Source organism: Oncorhynchus kisutch, linkage group LG3, assembly GCF_002021735.2.
Source record: "Oncorhynchus kisutch isolate 150728-3 linkage group LG3, Okis_V2, whole genome shotgun sequence".
Taxonomy (NCBI): domain Eukaryota; kingdom Metazoa; phylum Chordata; class Actinopteri; order Salmoniformes; family Salmonidae; genus Oncorhynchus; species Oncorhynchus kisutch.
Genome location: NC_034176.2, coordinates 24,468,816 through 24,484,679, shown reverse-complemented (window position 1 = coordinate 24,484,679; position 15,864 = coordinate 24,468,816). Strand labels below are relative to the sequence as shown.

The 15,864-nt window shown below is 42.1% G+C and overlaps 1 protein-coding gene across 1 annotated transcript in view; it reads left to right on the top strand.

Moving 5' to 3' along the window:
* The first annotated feature begins 874 nt into the window (after nt 1–874).
* The window catches only part of LOC109873520 (nuclear receptor corepressor 2), a 175,376-nt gene continuing 160,386 nt past the window's right edge, over nt 875–15,864 (top strand). The window contains 1 exon segment of the mRNA XM_031815261.1: nt 875–1,082. The gene's annotated coding sequence lies outside the window, so the exon portion shown is untranslated.

Below are 15,864 nucleotides of genomic sequence, written 5' to 3'. Positions count from 1 at the left end.
CTGATGAAGCACAGCTGTGGACATAAAAACTGGCAACTGAAAACACTTTGTACTTTATCATTGAGCTGACTAATTGGGCATTGCAAAGATGGAGATAGATTAGTGAGCCATACTGCCAGGGTCCAGAAAGCCCAGCTGAAGTAAACAGAGCTCTTTCCTGCTCTGTGATGGGTGGATGGAGAGATGTTGGTTATGGTGGTTGTTAGACAGGGTCTCCCAAACCACAGCGCAGAAAGAAAAACACAGGAAAGAAAAATGAATCTCATCTGACATCATGGAGCAGCACGCTGAAGCTGAAATGTAGGTAAGATAAAACATGTTTCTCTCAATGTGACAAAAACAAGTATAGTCAGAGAGAATAATGTTACATTATTTAAACTGTATGACATCATTCAAATCTGAGAATGGAAATAGGACAATTTATTAATGTAGGCTATGCCAAATCTAGGCTTAAGAGGTGAATAATATTTTAAGGGTCAAACTCACTCTCTTGCTGGGAGATTCTCTAAAATCTAAAGTTCCTCAATTGTAATTTATGTGTGTATTTTCTGTTAGATGTTTAGAAGGAGCCTATGTGGTGGTTCAGGGGCAGGGCAGGTCCAGATGATCCAGAGGAGAACAGTTTCCGATCATTAACAGGGCACTGGCCTTCACTACATCATCTGCTTAACAGCATGGGATGCTGTGATCTCCCAAATACTATTGTTCAATGTTAGTCACAGTATTCACAGCTTGTTCCCCGTCTGGGCAGCAAACAGCACAGATGTAGAGGTACACTAGAGAAACACTAAATATGGAAAATGCTTACTTGGCTGATTGAATGAGTGGGCTTGAGTGAGAGGAAAGAGCAAGAGAGCGCGAGAACATGCGACCTATCGAAAGAGCTGAATCAAGAGAGGCGTTTCGGCACCATTCTCCGGGAGAGTAGACGCGACATTTGCCGCAAGTAATGTTAGAAAGGAGTGGAGTATATGAGAACGAAAACTCTTATTTCGTGTGGATTTTTTCTGGAAAAACAAAGCCCTACCAAAACGGAAACTAGTACAACATTAGAAACAACATACAAAGATTGGAATAATACGGTAAGATAACACTCATCACGGTATTTGTTAGCTATCACCCGTACTGGTGCTAAGGTTGACACGCTACAGCTAGCTACCGTCCGTAGCCAAACCAGTATCATTCGTTAGGATAGATTCGAGTCAGTTAGCTAACACAGAGCTAAACAGTGCTAGCTAACAGCTAACTAGCTAGCTGACGTTGTCATACAAATAATGTTAGCTGGCTATTTAATTGGCATGAATAATTCGATGTACTGGATTGTATAGCGAGCCTTTTCTCGATAACTTGGTTGTTCTAACTTGATGACTTGCTACACCTTGTCATAAGACAGGAAACCATTAACGTTCGCTACCTAGACATGTTAGTTAGCAAGCTAACTGGTAAGTGTTAATCACCAACCTGGCATCTCCTAAAATGCACGTGTCTTCGTAATATGTTTTATCCATTTGGCTAACTATATAGTGGGCAATGGCCACACTTAATCAGTTAGCAACGCCTAGTATACCAGACATTCATTGATTTGTGTCATAAGCTTGTCAACACTCCGCCCTTGATACACGTTGGTTGTTGTTGACGTGGGGGATCCTCTTAGTCTGATTAGTCAGGCTGTAATGTACAATTAATTGGTATAACTAACGTTACAGCCTGAGACAATCGTGTAAATGGGAATAGAATGACATGTAAACGTACTCTACCGGCTGTATGTGCGGTTTGTCCTTATGCACGAAATTTGAGACAAAATATCCAAGGGAAGGTATTGTTTACCTGACTTTTTAGAGAGCTGGGGTATGTACAGTGGGGCAAAAAAGTATTTAGTCAGCCACCAATTGTGCAAGTTCTCCCACTTAAAAAGATGAGAGGCCTGTAATTTTCATCATAGGTACACTTCAACTATGACAGACAAAATGAGAAAACAAAATCCAGAAAATCACATTGTAGGATTTTTAATGAATTTATTTGGAAATGATGGTGGAAAATAAGTATTTGGTCACCTACAAACAAGCAAGATTTCAGGCTCTCACAGACCTGTAACTTCTTCTTTAAGAGGCTCCTCTGTCCTCCACTCGTTACCTGCATTAATGGCACCTGTTTGAACTTGTTATCAGTATAAAAGACACATGTCCACAACCTCAAACAGTCACACTCCAAACTCCACTATGGCCAAGACCAAAGAGCATTCAAAGGACACCAGAAACAAAATTGTAGACCTGCACCAGGCTGGGAAGACTGAATCTGCAATAGGTAAGCAGCTTGGTTTGAAGAAATCAACTGTGGGAGCAATTATTAGGAAATGGAAGACATACAAGACCATTGACAATCTCCCTCGATCTGGGGCTCCACGCAAGATCTCACCCGTGGGGTCAAAATGATCACAAGAACGGTGAGCAAAAATCCCAGAACCACACGGGGGGACCTAGTGAATGACCTGCAGAGAGCTGGGACCAAAGTAACAAAGGCTACCATCAGTAACACACTACGCCACCAGGGACTCAAATCCTGCAGTTCCAGATGTGTCCCCCTGCTTAAAGCCAGTACATGTCCAGGCTCGTCTGAAGTTTGCTAGAGAGCATTTGGATGATCCAGAAGAAGATTGGGAGAATGTCAGATGAAACCAAAATATAACTTTTTGGTAAAAACTCAACTCGTCGTGTTTGGAGGACAAAGAATGCTGAGTTGCATCCAAAGAACACCATACCTACTGTGAAGCATGGGGGTGGAAACATCATGCTTTGGGGCTGTTTTTCTGCAAAGGGATCAGGACGACTGATCTGTGTAAAGGAAAGAATGAATGGGGCCATGTATCGTGAGATTTTGAGTGAAAACCTCCTTCCATCAGCAAGGGCATTGAAGATGAAACGTGGCTGGGTCTTTCAGCATGACAATGATCCCAAACACACCGCCCGGGCAACGAAGGAGTGGCTTCGTAAGAAGCATTTCAAGGTCCTGGAGTGGCCTAGCCAGTCTCCAGATCTCAACCCCATAGAAAATCTTTGGAGGGAGTTGAACGTCCGTGTTGCCCAGCAACAGTCCCAAAACATCACTGCTCTAGAGGAGATCTGCATGGAGGAATGGGCCAAAATACCAGCAACAGTGTGTGAAAACCTTGTGAAGACTTACAGAAAATGTTTGACCTTTGTCATTGCCAACAAAGGGTATATAACAAAGTATTGAGAAACTTTTGTTATTGACCAAATACTTATTTTCCACCATCATTTGCAAATAAATGCATTAATAATCCTACAATGGGATTTTCTGGATTTTTCCCCCTAATTTTGTCTGTCATAGTTGAAGTGTACCTATGATGAAAATTACTGGCATCTCTCATATTTTTAAATGGGAGAACTTGCACAATTGGTGGCTGACTAAATACTTTTTTGCCCCACTCTATTAATCAATGCACACAGAGTCGTCGTGTAATGCTAACGAAACACAAGCACGACAAATCACAGATCAACCGCATGCAGTGAGTGGAGCACTCAAGAGGAGGGGCTGGCCACGTGGCCAGCTGCTCTAGTGAGTATACTTCCACGTGAGATATTACACTTACCAGTGTCTTACCAAGCGAACTTCAGAAAGTTTGTACCTCAAACCATATGGACGTCCACCGAGTAAATGAAAGAGAACATTTGTTGCAGCCATGCGGTCTATATATATATAGGGGCGGACCCCAGCCGTGACACAGCTGTACACAGGAGTCAATCTGTAAATCCTCACCTCCTTGTGCCTTATTGCTTAAATATCCCTACCTGCTCTCTAAAAAGTTGGCTTAACAATACTTTCCTGTGGATATTTTGTCTCAAATGTCGAGCAGCAGAAGGACAAACCACACAGACAACTTGGTAGAGTACATTTTAAGTATAATTTTATTAATCATTCTGGCTTGTAAGGAACATTTACACAATTTTGCTGATTTGGAGTGCTTTTGTAAGAAACAAACTGCTTTGTTGACATATTATACAAAATCTATAAGCACAGATGAAAGGCTAGCTAACTATAGAACATGTTCTGGTTTGCCTGCAAATTACTTGCTTGCCTACTTTTCTATGACATGTCTGAAAGTTGGGACAGAAGTGAAAGTTGTGCTGCACAGAGAAATTCATGAAAAAATTAACAAAGGCAGATCTCATGTCACGATAGAGCTAGGGCAGTTTCTTAACCCTAACATTACTCACCTCAGTCAACCTGCAAATCTCTACTATGGCATACTACTAGTAGTTACCATGGTAAGAAAAGAACTGACTCTGTAAATCTCTCTGTAGGTGAGCCATAATCATAATGCAGAGCAAACTCATATTTTAGCGTTAAAAGGGTTACTGACATTCATTTATAAGGGGTCTATCAGAGGCCTACACATGAGCCTCTTACAGTTAGCTCTACATATCTGACCACATCTTGATTGGTTAATATAAACAGCGTGAAATTGCACTGTCAGCATAATTTGAAGGAGCATGAAATTGGGCTAAGATGTTTATTTCTTTATTGGCCCTTTGAGGCTCAGACCATAGTTAATAAGGTCAAGTGCATACTTTCTGTTGTGGTATTAAATGCCAGAGCCCAGGCCAAGTGTTTAATTACGATAAAAGGCCTGAGGGAAATTAGCTCCAAATGCCATTCGGAGTATATTTGAATAATATGAAATGCCGGTAGTGGTTATTGAACAAGGTCAGTCCACTCTGATGGGCATTTTGAGTAAAATAAATAGTCTAGATAAATAATATTGTTGTGGAATCGTCTTACAATCAAATATCAAATTCTGATTACTGCAAGAGTGTCTAGAGCAGGGCTTGCCAACCCTGTTCCTGGAGAGCTACCCTCTTGTAGGTTTTCACTCCAACCCCAGTTGTAACTAACCTGATTCAGCTTATCAATGAGCAAATTATTAGAATCAGGTGCGCTAGATTGGGTTTGGCGCAAAACACCTACTGCACGGTAGCTCTCTAGGAACAGGGTTGGAGAGCCCTGGCATAGAGAACAGTTTGTTAAAGAACTGTGGTTTCATCTACTATTGGCTGCAATATGCCTTGAAATGGTCTCCTGAGTTGATTGTGTTATGCATCATTGTGTGTCAGGCATATTACAAACACTTACTATAAATTGAGTAAAGCCATAATGCTCTGTGGCAGCCTAAATAGCCTGTTTATTTTGTGCTTATTGATGCATCATTGAATGCTTCTCTGCTCAAGACTGACAAGAAACTGAGGAGGTGGGAGAACCTCTATTATTGTAGCTTAAAGGTATAGAGGTTTACTGAGTGTGACTCTGTTCTCTGAAGGAAATCCCACCCTGAAGTGCAGTTCAGTCTTGCTCCTCTATTAAACAGGATCTCTGATCCAAGCAGGGATTGAGCTCACCAAGTCGGCTGTTAATCAAAGGTAGTTTAGCCTTCTTTTAAAACCCGATAAATGTAGATTACCGCCTAAATAGACATACCCAAAAGTAATTATTTATCATGAGGGTCATAAACGGTACATAGCAATGCTTATACTGCCAGAAATATTAAAATCTCACATTTCTGTGAAAAGTAGTTATAAATTACTGAGCTGGAGTCACTTTTGAGGACACGAGCACACAGTACAGTGATGAAAGATCATATTTCCCCCCACGATTCAAGAAACGTGGGGGAATCAGGCTTGAAATGATTGAAATGCTTTCTAAATCTAATTTGACTTGTCACATATGCCAAATACAACAGGTGTAGACCTTACAGTGAAATGCTTACTTACAAGCCCTTAACCAACAATGCAGTTCAAGAAATAGAGTTAAGAAAATATTTGCTAAATAAAGTAAAATATAAACAGTAACACAAGATTACAACAATAATGAGGCTATATACAGGGGGTACCGATACCGAGTCAATGTGCAGGGGTGCAGGTTAGTCAAGGTAATTTGGGGGGGGGGGGGCAATATAAATAATCCCGTTGGTCATTTGATTAGGCCTACCACTGGTGTGTCGCCAGCAAACTTAATGATGGTGCACGCAACCCTGAGTGGCCCTGGTGTTGAGGATCAGCGTGGCAGATGTGTTGCCTACCCTTACCACCTGGGGGGCAGCCCATCAGGAAGTCCAGGATCCAGTTGCAAAGGGAGGTGTTTAGTCCCTGGGTCCTTAGCTTAGTGATGAGCTTTGAGGGCACAATGGTGTTGAACACTGAGCTGTGCTAAATATAGTAACAATAACTTTCTAATCGTTTTACTTTAAGATTTCACCTTCACTGTAAAATAAATATAATCATATTTAGTGACAGTCCAAAATTGGACCATTTCATATAACTGAATTATCTGCTGCGTGTCCTCTGAGCAAAGCAGGGACTCCATTTAAATGTCTGCAGACTCGTTACAACTTCAGCTTTAAGTAGTGCTTTTTGAGGTCTGTTTTGGTTCAATTTCGCTTTTCGATTTAAGTTAATTAAGATGTATTTTTTAAGCACTATGCACTATGTGAGTTGAATGCTGTAACAACAATAAAACAAGTAATAAAAGTCCCTTGGTGGTAGTGACTGCCCATTACTGCTTATCACTAATGAACCATTATTTAATCACATTACTTTAAAATATTTCAGTTCTTGTGTATATTACATTGTTTTATTTGATTATTTAATCTCTATAGAGCTTCTGCCTATGCTGTCTGTGAAATCACTATTTTAGTAGTTCTTCAAAGTAAATAAGGCATATTTTTATGACTGCTGAATACCAACTATCAATCACTTAGATAATGTATTTTCAGGTAGAGATGTCGTACGAAGCAACTGCTCTCTAGCATTCTTTTGTCTCTTTTACTTAGCAGGTGTGAAAGAAACACAAAGACCAGACAAGTGGGTGCGCAATGGATTATGGTCATTGTGGTTCACAACCAAATTTTATGCACTGCACTGTGTACAATATTGGCGTGTTGGAATCTACAAATCCCTACTACATTGCACAGTTCGGGCCTGATCTGTTTTAACCATGCGTGTGAGTAGGGCTGGCACAATTTCCTTATAATTGTTGTCACCGATGGTTATGGATGAAGACCTGTATTCAAATATTGAAGAACAGCTGACTGAAGAAATTCATTGTTTGCTACAACACTTTGCTTGTAGTGTTGCAAGGTATACCAAAACTTAGTGCGTTCGGAAAGTACTCAGAACTCTTGACTTTTCCAACATTTTGTTACGTTACAGCCTTATTCTAAAATGGATTTAAAAATATAAAAAATCTCCTCAATTTCTTTCCCCTACATTGAATACTCCATAATGACAAAGTGAAAACAGGTTTTTAGAAATCTTTGCAAATTTATTATAAATAAAAACAGAAATGTAAATTAGTTCTAAGTATTCAGACCCTTTGCTATGAGACTCATCCTGTTTCGGTGCATCCTGCTTCCATTGATCATACTTGAGCTGTCTACAACTTGATTGGAGACCACCTATGGTAATTTCATGATTTGACATGATTTGGAAAAGCACGGCACTGGCAGCATCATGCTGTGGGGATGTTTTTCAGCGTCAAGTTCTAGGAGACTAGTCAGGAGAGGGAAAGATGAATGGGGAAAAGTACAGAGAGATCTTTGATGAATACCTGCTCTAGAGCGCTCAGGACTTCAGACTGGGGTGAAGGTTCACTTTCCAACAGGACAACGACCCCAAGCACACAGCCAAGACAACGCAAGAGTGGCTCCAGAACAAGTCACTGAATGTCCTTGAGTGGCCCAGCCAGAGCCCGGACTTGAACCCAATCAAACATCTCTGGAGACACCTGAAAATAGCTGTGCAGCAACGCTCCCCATCCAACCTGACAGAACGTGAGAGTGTCTGCAGAGAAGAATGTTAGAAACACCCCAAATACAGCTGTGCCAAGCTTGTAACGTCATACCCAAGAAGGTGCGAAGGTACTTTAACAAAGTACTGAGTAATGCTTATGTAAATCTCCGTTTTTCTGTTTTTATATTTTTTTTAAAATAAATTTTTGAGGGGGGACAAGTTAATAAATTTTAGAACAAAGTTGCATCAACAAAATGTGGAAAAGGGCAAGTGGTCTGAATACTTTCCAAATGTGCTGTAGGTATTTCTGATACTATTATATGTAAAACCGTTTTGTACTAGAATTTTTGTTACTTTTGGTACTGAAATGTCTCACGACATCTACTGATCGAGAGAAGATCAAGTTTATTATCACAGCTGGTGTCCCCTTAGTGCTAGAGCCACGTCCCTGCACCACCTACTCATTGCTAGCTCTAGCCCAGTGGTCACCAACCTTTTCTGTGTCAAGATCACTTTCGTAGACAAAAAGCAAGCTGAGATCCACCACACAGACTTTTCTTTTAAACATGAGTTTAAAATGTTAAGTTAACCTAATAAAAACAGTTCTGTAGGAATGAGGCCTTATTAGGGCTGATCCCATTTAGTCGACTGGTCAATTGTTTGGTCGATAGGCTGTTGGTCAACCTGAGATTTCTTAAGCTGAGCAGTAACAAAAAATAAAATACAAAAATATCATGGTGTACAAGACAGACACCTGTATGATTTGGGCCTATCTGAGTGGACTGATCCATTGTGGAGGCCGTGGGGATGGCACAGTCCGTCAGTCTAAGACGTGCTACCGAAATTATATATGGTTATATTACATATGAACAATGGTGTAACACTAATAAAAATAATGTACATTTTTAACCAATGCACTTTCTCCCGTGTTGGATAGTGGTCGCTGTCCATGGTTCTGAAACACATCAGTGCGCTGTTGAATTGGCGCCTTTACCTCGACCATGTTGCTATGTGCATAATTGCTAAGTTAACCAGCATATTGGTGTTGAGAACAATGTGGCGGAGGCAGCAACATGAATGAGGAGATGAGAAAACATCCCTTTCCTTGTTGTCTAAGAAAAATGAGGAGAAAGGAAACCTCAATTAGGTCAATAGTCAATCAGAAAACCAATCAGTATCTGGTGTGACCACCATTTGCCTCATGCAGTGTAACACATCTCCTTCACATAGAGTTGATCAGGCTGGTGATTGTGGTCTGTGGAATGTTGTCCCCCTGGATATTGGCGGGAACTGGAACACACTGTTGATCCAGAACAATACTAAACATGCTCAATGGGTGAGTATGCAGGCCATGGAAGAACTGGGATATTTTCAGCTTCCAGGAATTGTGTACAGATCCTTGTGACATGGGGATGTGCATTATCATGCTGAAACATGAGGTGATGGCGGCGGATGAATGGCATGACAATAGGCTTCAGGATCAAATCATAGTATCTCTGTGCATTCAAATTGCCGTTAATAAAATGCAACTGTGTTCCTTGTCCGTAGCATATGCCTGCCCATACCATAACCCCACTGCCACCATGGGGCACTCTGTTCACAACATTGACATCAGCAAACTGCCCGCCCACACAATGCCAACATGCTGTCTGTCATCTACCCGGTACAGTTAGAACTGGGTTTCATCTGTGAAGAGCACACATCTCCAGTGTGCCAGTGGCCATCGAAGGTGAGCATTTGCCCAGTGAAGTTGGTTACGACACTGAGCTGCAGTCTGGTCAAGACCCTGGTGAGGACGATGAGCACACAGATTGGCTTCCCTGAGCCTGGTTTCTGACAGTTTGTGCAGAAATTCTCCAGTTGTGCAAACCCACAGTTTCATCATGTGGCTGGTCTAAGACCATTCCGCAGGTGAATAAGCTGGATATGGAGGTTCCGGGCTGGCGTGGTTACACATCATCTGTGGTTGTGAGGCCGGTTGGACATACTGCCAAATTCTCTAAAACTATATTGGAGGCGGCTTATGGTAGAGAAATTAAGATGACATTTTCTGGTAACCGCTCTGGTGGACATTCCTGCAGTCACCATGCCAATTGCATGCTCCCTCAAAATTTGAGGCATCTGTGGCTTTGTGTTGTGTGACACAACTGCACATTTTATACTGGCCTTTTATTGTCCCCGGCACAAGGTGCACCTGTGTAATGATCGTGCTTCTTAATCAGCTTCTTGATATGCCACATCTGTCAGGTGGATGGATTATCTTGGCAAAGGAGAAATGCTCTAACAGGGATGTAAACAAATTTGTGGACAAAATATGACAGAAATAAGCTGTTTGTGCGTGTAGAACATTTCTAGGATATTTTATCTCAGCTCATGAAACATGGGACCAACACTTTACATGTTGTGTTTATACTTTTGCCCAGTGTAGTTAGCTGGCTAGCTAATAAATGTATTGAGTAATAGCAAACATAGCTAGCTAATACTGATACCAGTGCTGGTGTAGGCCTAAATCAGCATGTTGGTTGTGAAACAGTATATTATAAATCAGAGAGGAATAGGCAAAGTGTGAATATGTTAGCTACATGAAGTAAGAACATTTAATGCAGCCAATATCATGCAGCCCTATGTGGCAGTCTGGAAATGATCTAAAGCCTGGATCAACTTGTGGTTGAAGTTTGATTACACAGTATAAAACAATCAGAATGGAGAATGCCATCCTAAGGTCATGCACAACTCATAAAGGAAATGTAGAACTTTTATTATTCAAAAACATTAAATACAATCATATCGTCACAAATGTTACAAATATTGTGATATGATACTTTGGCCATATCGGCCAGCCCTACTTGGAACATCTAACCCTGGCAATTTGACTAGTAAACTCATGGGTACACTTGCAATGGCAGCCTGGTATTGCGATGCAATAATTTCCATGGTAATGTAGGACGCATTTTTTTATATACACTGCTCAAAAAAATAAAGGGAACACTAAAATAACACATCCTATATCTGAATGAATGAAATATTCTTATTAAATAGTTTTTTCTTTACATAGTTGAATGTGCTGACAACAAAATCACACAAAAATGATCAATGTAAATCAAATTTATCAACCCATGGAGGTCTGGATTTGGAGTGACACTCAAAATTAAAGTGGAAAACCACACTACAGGCTGATCCAACTTTGATGTAATGTCCTTAAAACAAGTCAAAATTAGGCTCAGTAGTGTGTGTGGCCTCCACGTGCCTGTATGACCTCCCTACAAGGCCTGGGCATGCTCCTGATGAGGTGGCGGATGGTCTCCTGAGGGATCTCCTCCCAGACCTGGACTAAAGCATCCGCCAACTCCTGGACAGTCTGTGGTGCAACGTGGCGTTGGTGGATGGAGCGAGACATGATGTCCCAGATCTTGCAGGAACTGCTGACACACTCTAGCCACATGAGGTCTAGCATTGTCTTGCATTAGGAGGAACACAGGGCCAACCGCACCAGCATATGGTCTCACAAGGGGTCTGAGGATCTCATCTCGGTACCTAATGGCAGTCAGGCTACCTCTGGAAAGCACATGGAGGGCTGTGCGGCCCCCCAAAGAAATGCCACCCCACACCATGACTGACCCACCGGCAAACCGGTCATGCTGGAGGATGTTGCAGGCAGCAGAACGTTCTCCACGGCGTCTCCAGACTCTGTCACATGCTCAGTGTGAACCTGCTTTCATCTGTGAAGAGCACAGGGCGCCAGTGGCGAATTTGCCAATCTTGGTGTTCTCTGGCAAATGCCAAATGTCCTGCACGGTGTTGGGCTGTAAGCACAATCACCACCTGTGGACGTCGGGCCCTCATACCACCCTCATGGAGTCTGTTTCTGACCGTTTGAGCAGACACATGCACATTTGTGGCCTGCTGGAGGTCATTTTGCAGTGCTCCTCCTGCTCCTCCTTGCACAAAGGCAGAGGTAGCAGTCCTGCTGCTGGGTTGTTGCCCTCCTACGGCCTCCTCCACGTCTCCTGATGTACTGGCCTGTCTCCTGGTTGCGCCTCCATGCTCTGGACACTACGCTGACAGACACAGCAAACCTTCTTGCCACAGCTCGCATTGATGTGCCATCCTGGATGAGCTGCACTACCTGAGCCACTTGTGTGGGTTGTAGACTCCGTCATGCTACCACTAGAGTGAATGCACCGCCAGCATTCAAAAGTGACCAAAACATCAGCCAGGAAGCATAGGAACTGAGAAGTGGCCTGTGGTTACCACCTGCAGAACCACTCCTTTATTGGGGGTGTCTTGCTAATTGCCTATAATTTCCACGTGTTGTCTATTCCATTTGCACAACAGCATGTGAAATGTATTGTCAATCAGTGTTGCTTCCTAAGTGGACAGTTTGATTTCACAGAAGTGTGATTGACTTACATTGTGTTACATTGTGTTGTTTACATGTTCCCTTTATTTTTTTGAGCAGTGTATATATATATATATATATATTTTCTACTCTATCTGTTATTACTGAGACCATGGTCATTTGGATTTCCAATTACTGTCATACAACATTCCATGACCATCCACAGCCCTACGTGTGAGGAGATATCTCCTCTCTTGTCTAACAGGGTAATGGGGGCAGAGATTATCCTGTGCTCAGTGTCAGGCCCGAGGGAGACAGTGGCAAACAGTTTTAGTACTAGTTCCAGTATTGCTAGCATTATGCAACAGAAGGCCATTCTGAAACTAGATGAGGGGATAGTTCGCATACAATTCCGTTGTCCACTTTGGAAGGGTAGGACATCTTCAGATAAATGTGTGATACCTTTTGTGAACAAACTGCAACACCTTCTCATCAAAAATCACATTATTTATTGCCTTAGAAAAAAATCTGACTTTTATATGTCAATTCACAATTCCTCTGTTTGCATAGGCCTATGTTGAATACCGGTGTGTCCATTTCCGTAAGTGTCACCACAAGCTCTAAACCAGGACACCACTGGAATGTACAGTACCTTATGACAAGAGCTGTTGTGGCGTGCTTTTGAAATTGGCATATTCCTCAAATAGCAGCAGACATTGTTTAGAGGAAAAGCAGTGGAGAAGGGGGGTGTACAATAATTTCTACATGATGTCACAGCAGGGCAGACTATACACGTCGTTTTCCAAACCACTATCCGTTGTAGCTGTGTGCTGCCTGGGAGGGGACTGACTGCCTTTGGCATGGGCTGGGAGGTTCCGCTCTGCTGTTACTGTGAATGAGGAACACAGCCCAGGGGGCTGGCTTGTAGGCTTCATGTCAGGTGATTCCCATTTTTCCCCTTTAGAATTCCATAAACTGAATCAATTCCATTTTTATTTGACTGAGCTGAATTTTTAAGTAGGTTTGGTAGTGAGTGTTGCAACCGAGGACAGACGATTTTTATGCGCTTCAGCACTCACCGTTCTATGAGATTGTTTGGCCTACCACTAAGCGGCTGAGCCGGTGTTGCTCCTTAGATGTTTCCACTCCACAATAACGGCACTTACAGTTGACCAGGCCAGCTCTAGCAGGTCCGAAATTTGACGAACTGACTTGTTGGAAAGCTGACATCCTATGACGGTGCTCTTCAGTAAGGCCATTCTACTGCGAATGTTTGTCTATGGAGATTGCATGGAGGTGTGCTCGATTTTATACACCTTATTTATCTGTTATTTTACCAGGTAAGTTCACTGAGAACACGTTCTCATTTGCAGCAACGACCCGGGGAATAGTTACAGGGGAGAGGAGGGGGATTAATGAGCCAATTGTAAACTGGGGATTATTAGGTGACCATGAAGGTTTGAGGGCCAGATTGGGAATTTAGCCAGGACACCGGGGTTAACACCCCTACTCTTACGATAAGTGCCATGGGATCTTTAAGGACCTCAGAGAGTCAGGACACCCGTTTAACGTCCCATCCGAAAGACGGCACCCTACACAGGGCAGTGTCCTGGGGCATTGGGATATTTTTTAGACCAGAGGAAAGAGTGCCTCCTACTGGCCCTCCAACACTACTTCCAGCAGCATCTGGTCTCCCTCCAGGAACTACCCTGCTTAGCTTCAGAAGCAAGCCAGCAGTGGTATGCAGGGTGGTATGCTGCTGGCACCTTAGCAACGGGTGTGGCTGAATCCACTAATTTGAAGGGGTGTCCACATACTTTTGGATATGTAGTGTATAAGAAAGCTCAGGAAATACTGTATTTTAGTTTTTTTTGTATACATTTAACCCCTTATTTTTGTTGGCCCAAAACTACCTCCATACTTCCATTCGTTTGCATAGGTTACCTTCAGACGAGTCCCGTGAAACTTGTGGGGGTCGTAGACCAAAACGTAGAAGAACACCATCGTGTTCGTGAGGGTCTCCCCTTTCTATAGAATGGTCATAATAGTTTGTCGGCCAAACTGTTTGGACGCTACAGATGTTTTTGTGAGACATCAGGAAGTTGAAGCTTGGTTGCAAATGGGTCTTCCAAATGGACAATGACCCCAAGCATACTTCCAAAGTTGTGGCAAAATGGCTTAAGGACAACAAAGTCAAGGTATTGGAGTGGCCATCACAAAGCCCTGACCTGACCAAGCATTTCGCTACACTCGCATTAACATCTGCTAACCATGTGTATGTGACAAATAACATTTGTTTTATTTTATTTGACCTCAATCCCATAGAAGATTTGTGGGCAGAACTGAAAAAGCGTGTGCGAGCAAGGAGGCCTGCAAACCTGACTCAGTTACACCAGCTCTGTCAGGAGGAATGGACCAAAATTCACCCAACTTATTGTGGGGAGTTTGTGGAAGGCTACCCGAAGCATTTGACCCAAGTTAAACAATTTTAAAGGCAATGCTACCGAATACTAATTGAGGGTATGTAAACTTCTGACCCACTGGGAATGGGATGAAAGAAATACAATCTGAAATAAATCATTCTCTCTACTATTATTCTGACATTTCACATTCTTAAAATAAAGTGGTGATCCTAACTGACCTAAAGTAGGGAATATTTACTTGGATTAAATGTCAGGAATAGTGAACAACTGAATTTAAATGTATTTGGCTAAGGTGTATGTAAACTCCCGACTTCAACTGTATTTAGATATTCCATAACAAAATTAAAAAATTAAAAAATGTTTCCAGCTACATTCGTCATTTACAACATTAACAATGTCTACACTGCATTTCTAATCAATTTGATGTTATTTTAATGGACAAAAAAAAACGCTTTTCTTTTAAGAACAAGAACATTTCTAAGTGACCCCAAACCTTTGAACGGAAGTATAATTCCAATTTGACATTATGGGTTATAGTGTGTAGGCTAGTGACCAAAAATGTAATCCATTTTAAATTCAAGCTGTAACACAACAAAATGTTGAGAATGTCAAGGTGTGTGAGTACTTTCTGAAGGCACTGTACCTGTTTGGTTGCTGCTGTCTTCCTCTGTGACGTTTATTTTTGTAGCAGAGAGTTACTTTTGATGCACCCGTGGTGTTACTGCAGTAGCGAAAAACTGAAACAGTAATTCCCAGAAAGTCCTCCACAATTTGACCCCCTCCCCCTCCTCGCATGAGAGACACGCCTATTAGACTATATAACCACAACCTGTCTGTGTGTGTGTGTGTGTGTGTGTGTGTGTGTGTGACTGTGTTGTGGTTCAGAGGGACTGGTGGGTTACTGGGTTTATGTAAGATGTATGAAAGTGTGAAAGCTTGTTCAGAGCCTTGCAGCATGGTCTGCCTATTGTTGCTCGCTCTGATCCACACTGGAAGCACTGCTGAGAATAAGAAGCGGTCTAATAAGCAGTCCAGTGGTACTGAAGATTACTGAGCTTGCTCTTGAGATCCATTCACAAACTGTCATTTTAATGGGAAATAGGTAGTGCTGGGGGAAAGAAATCGCTATTGTTACATACCAGGACATTATTTTTGAGGATCTATCGAACTGTCTTGACAGTATTGTTATCTTTTTGCACTAGTTGGCTGTACCTGCTCCAATGCTTGTTCTCCATCTTATTAAATAGGGAGCCAATTTGTTTTCAGCACTTTTATTTCCATGACTGATCAAAACTCATTT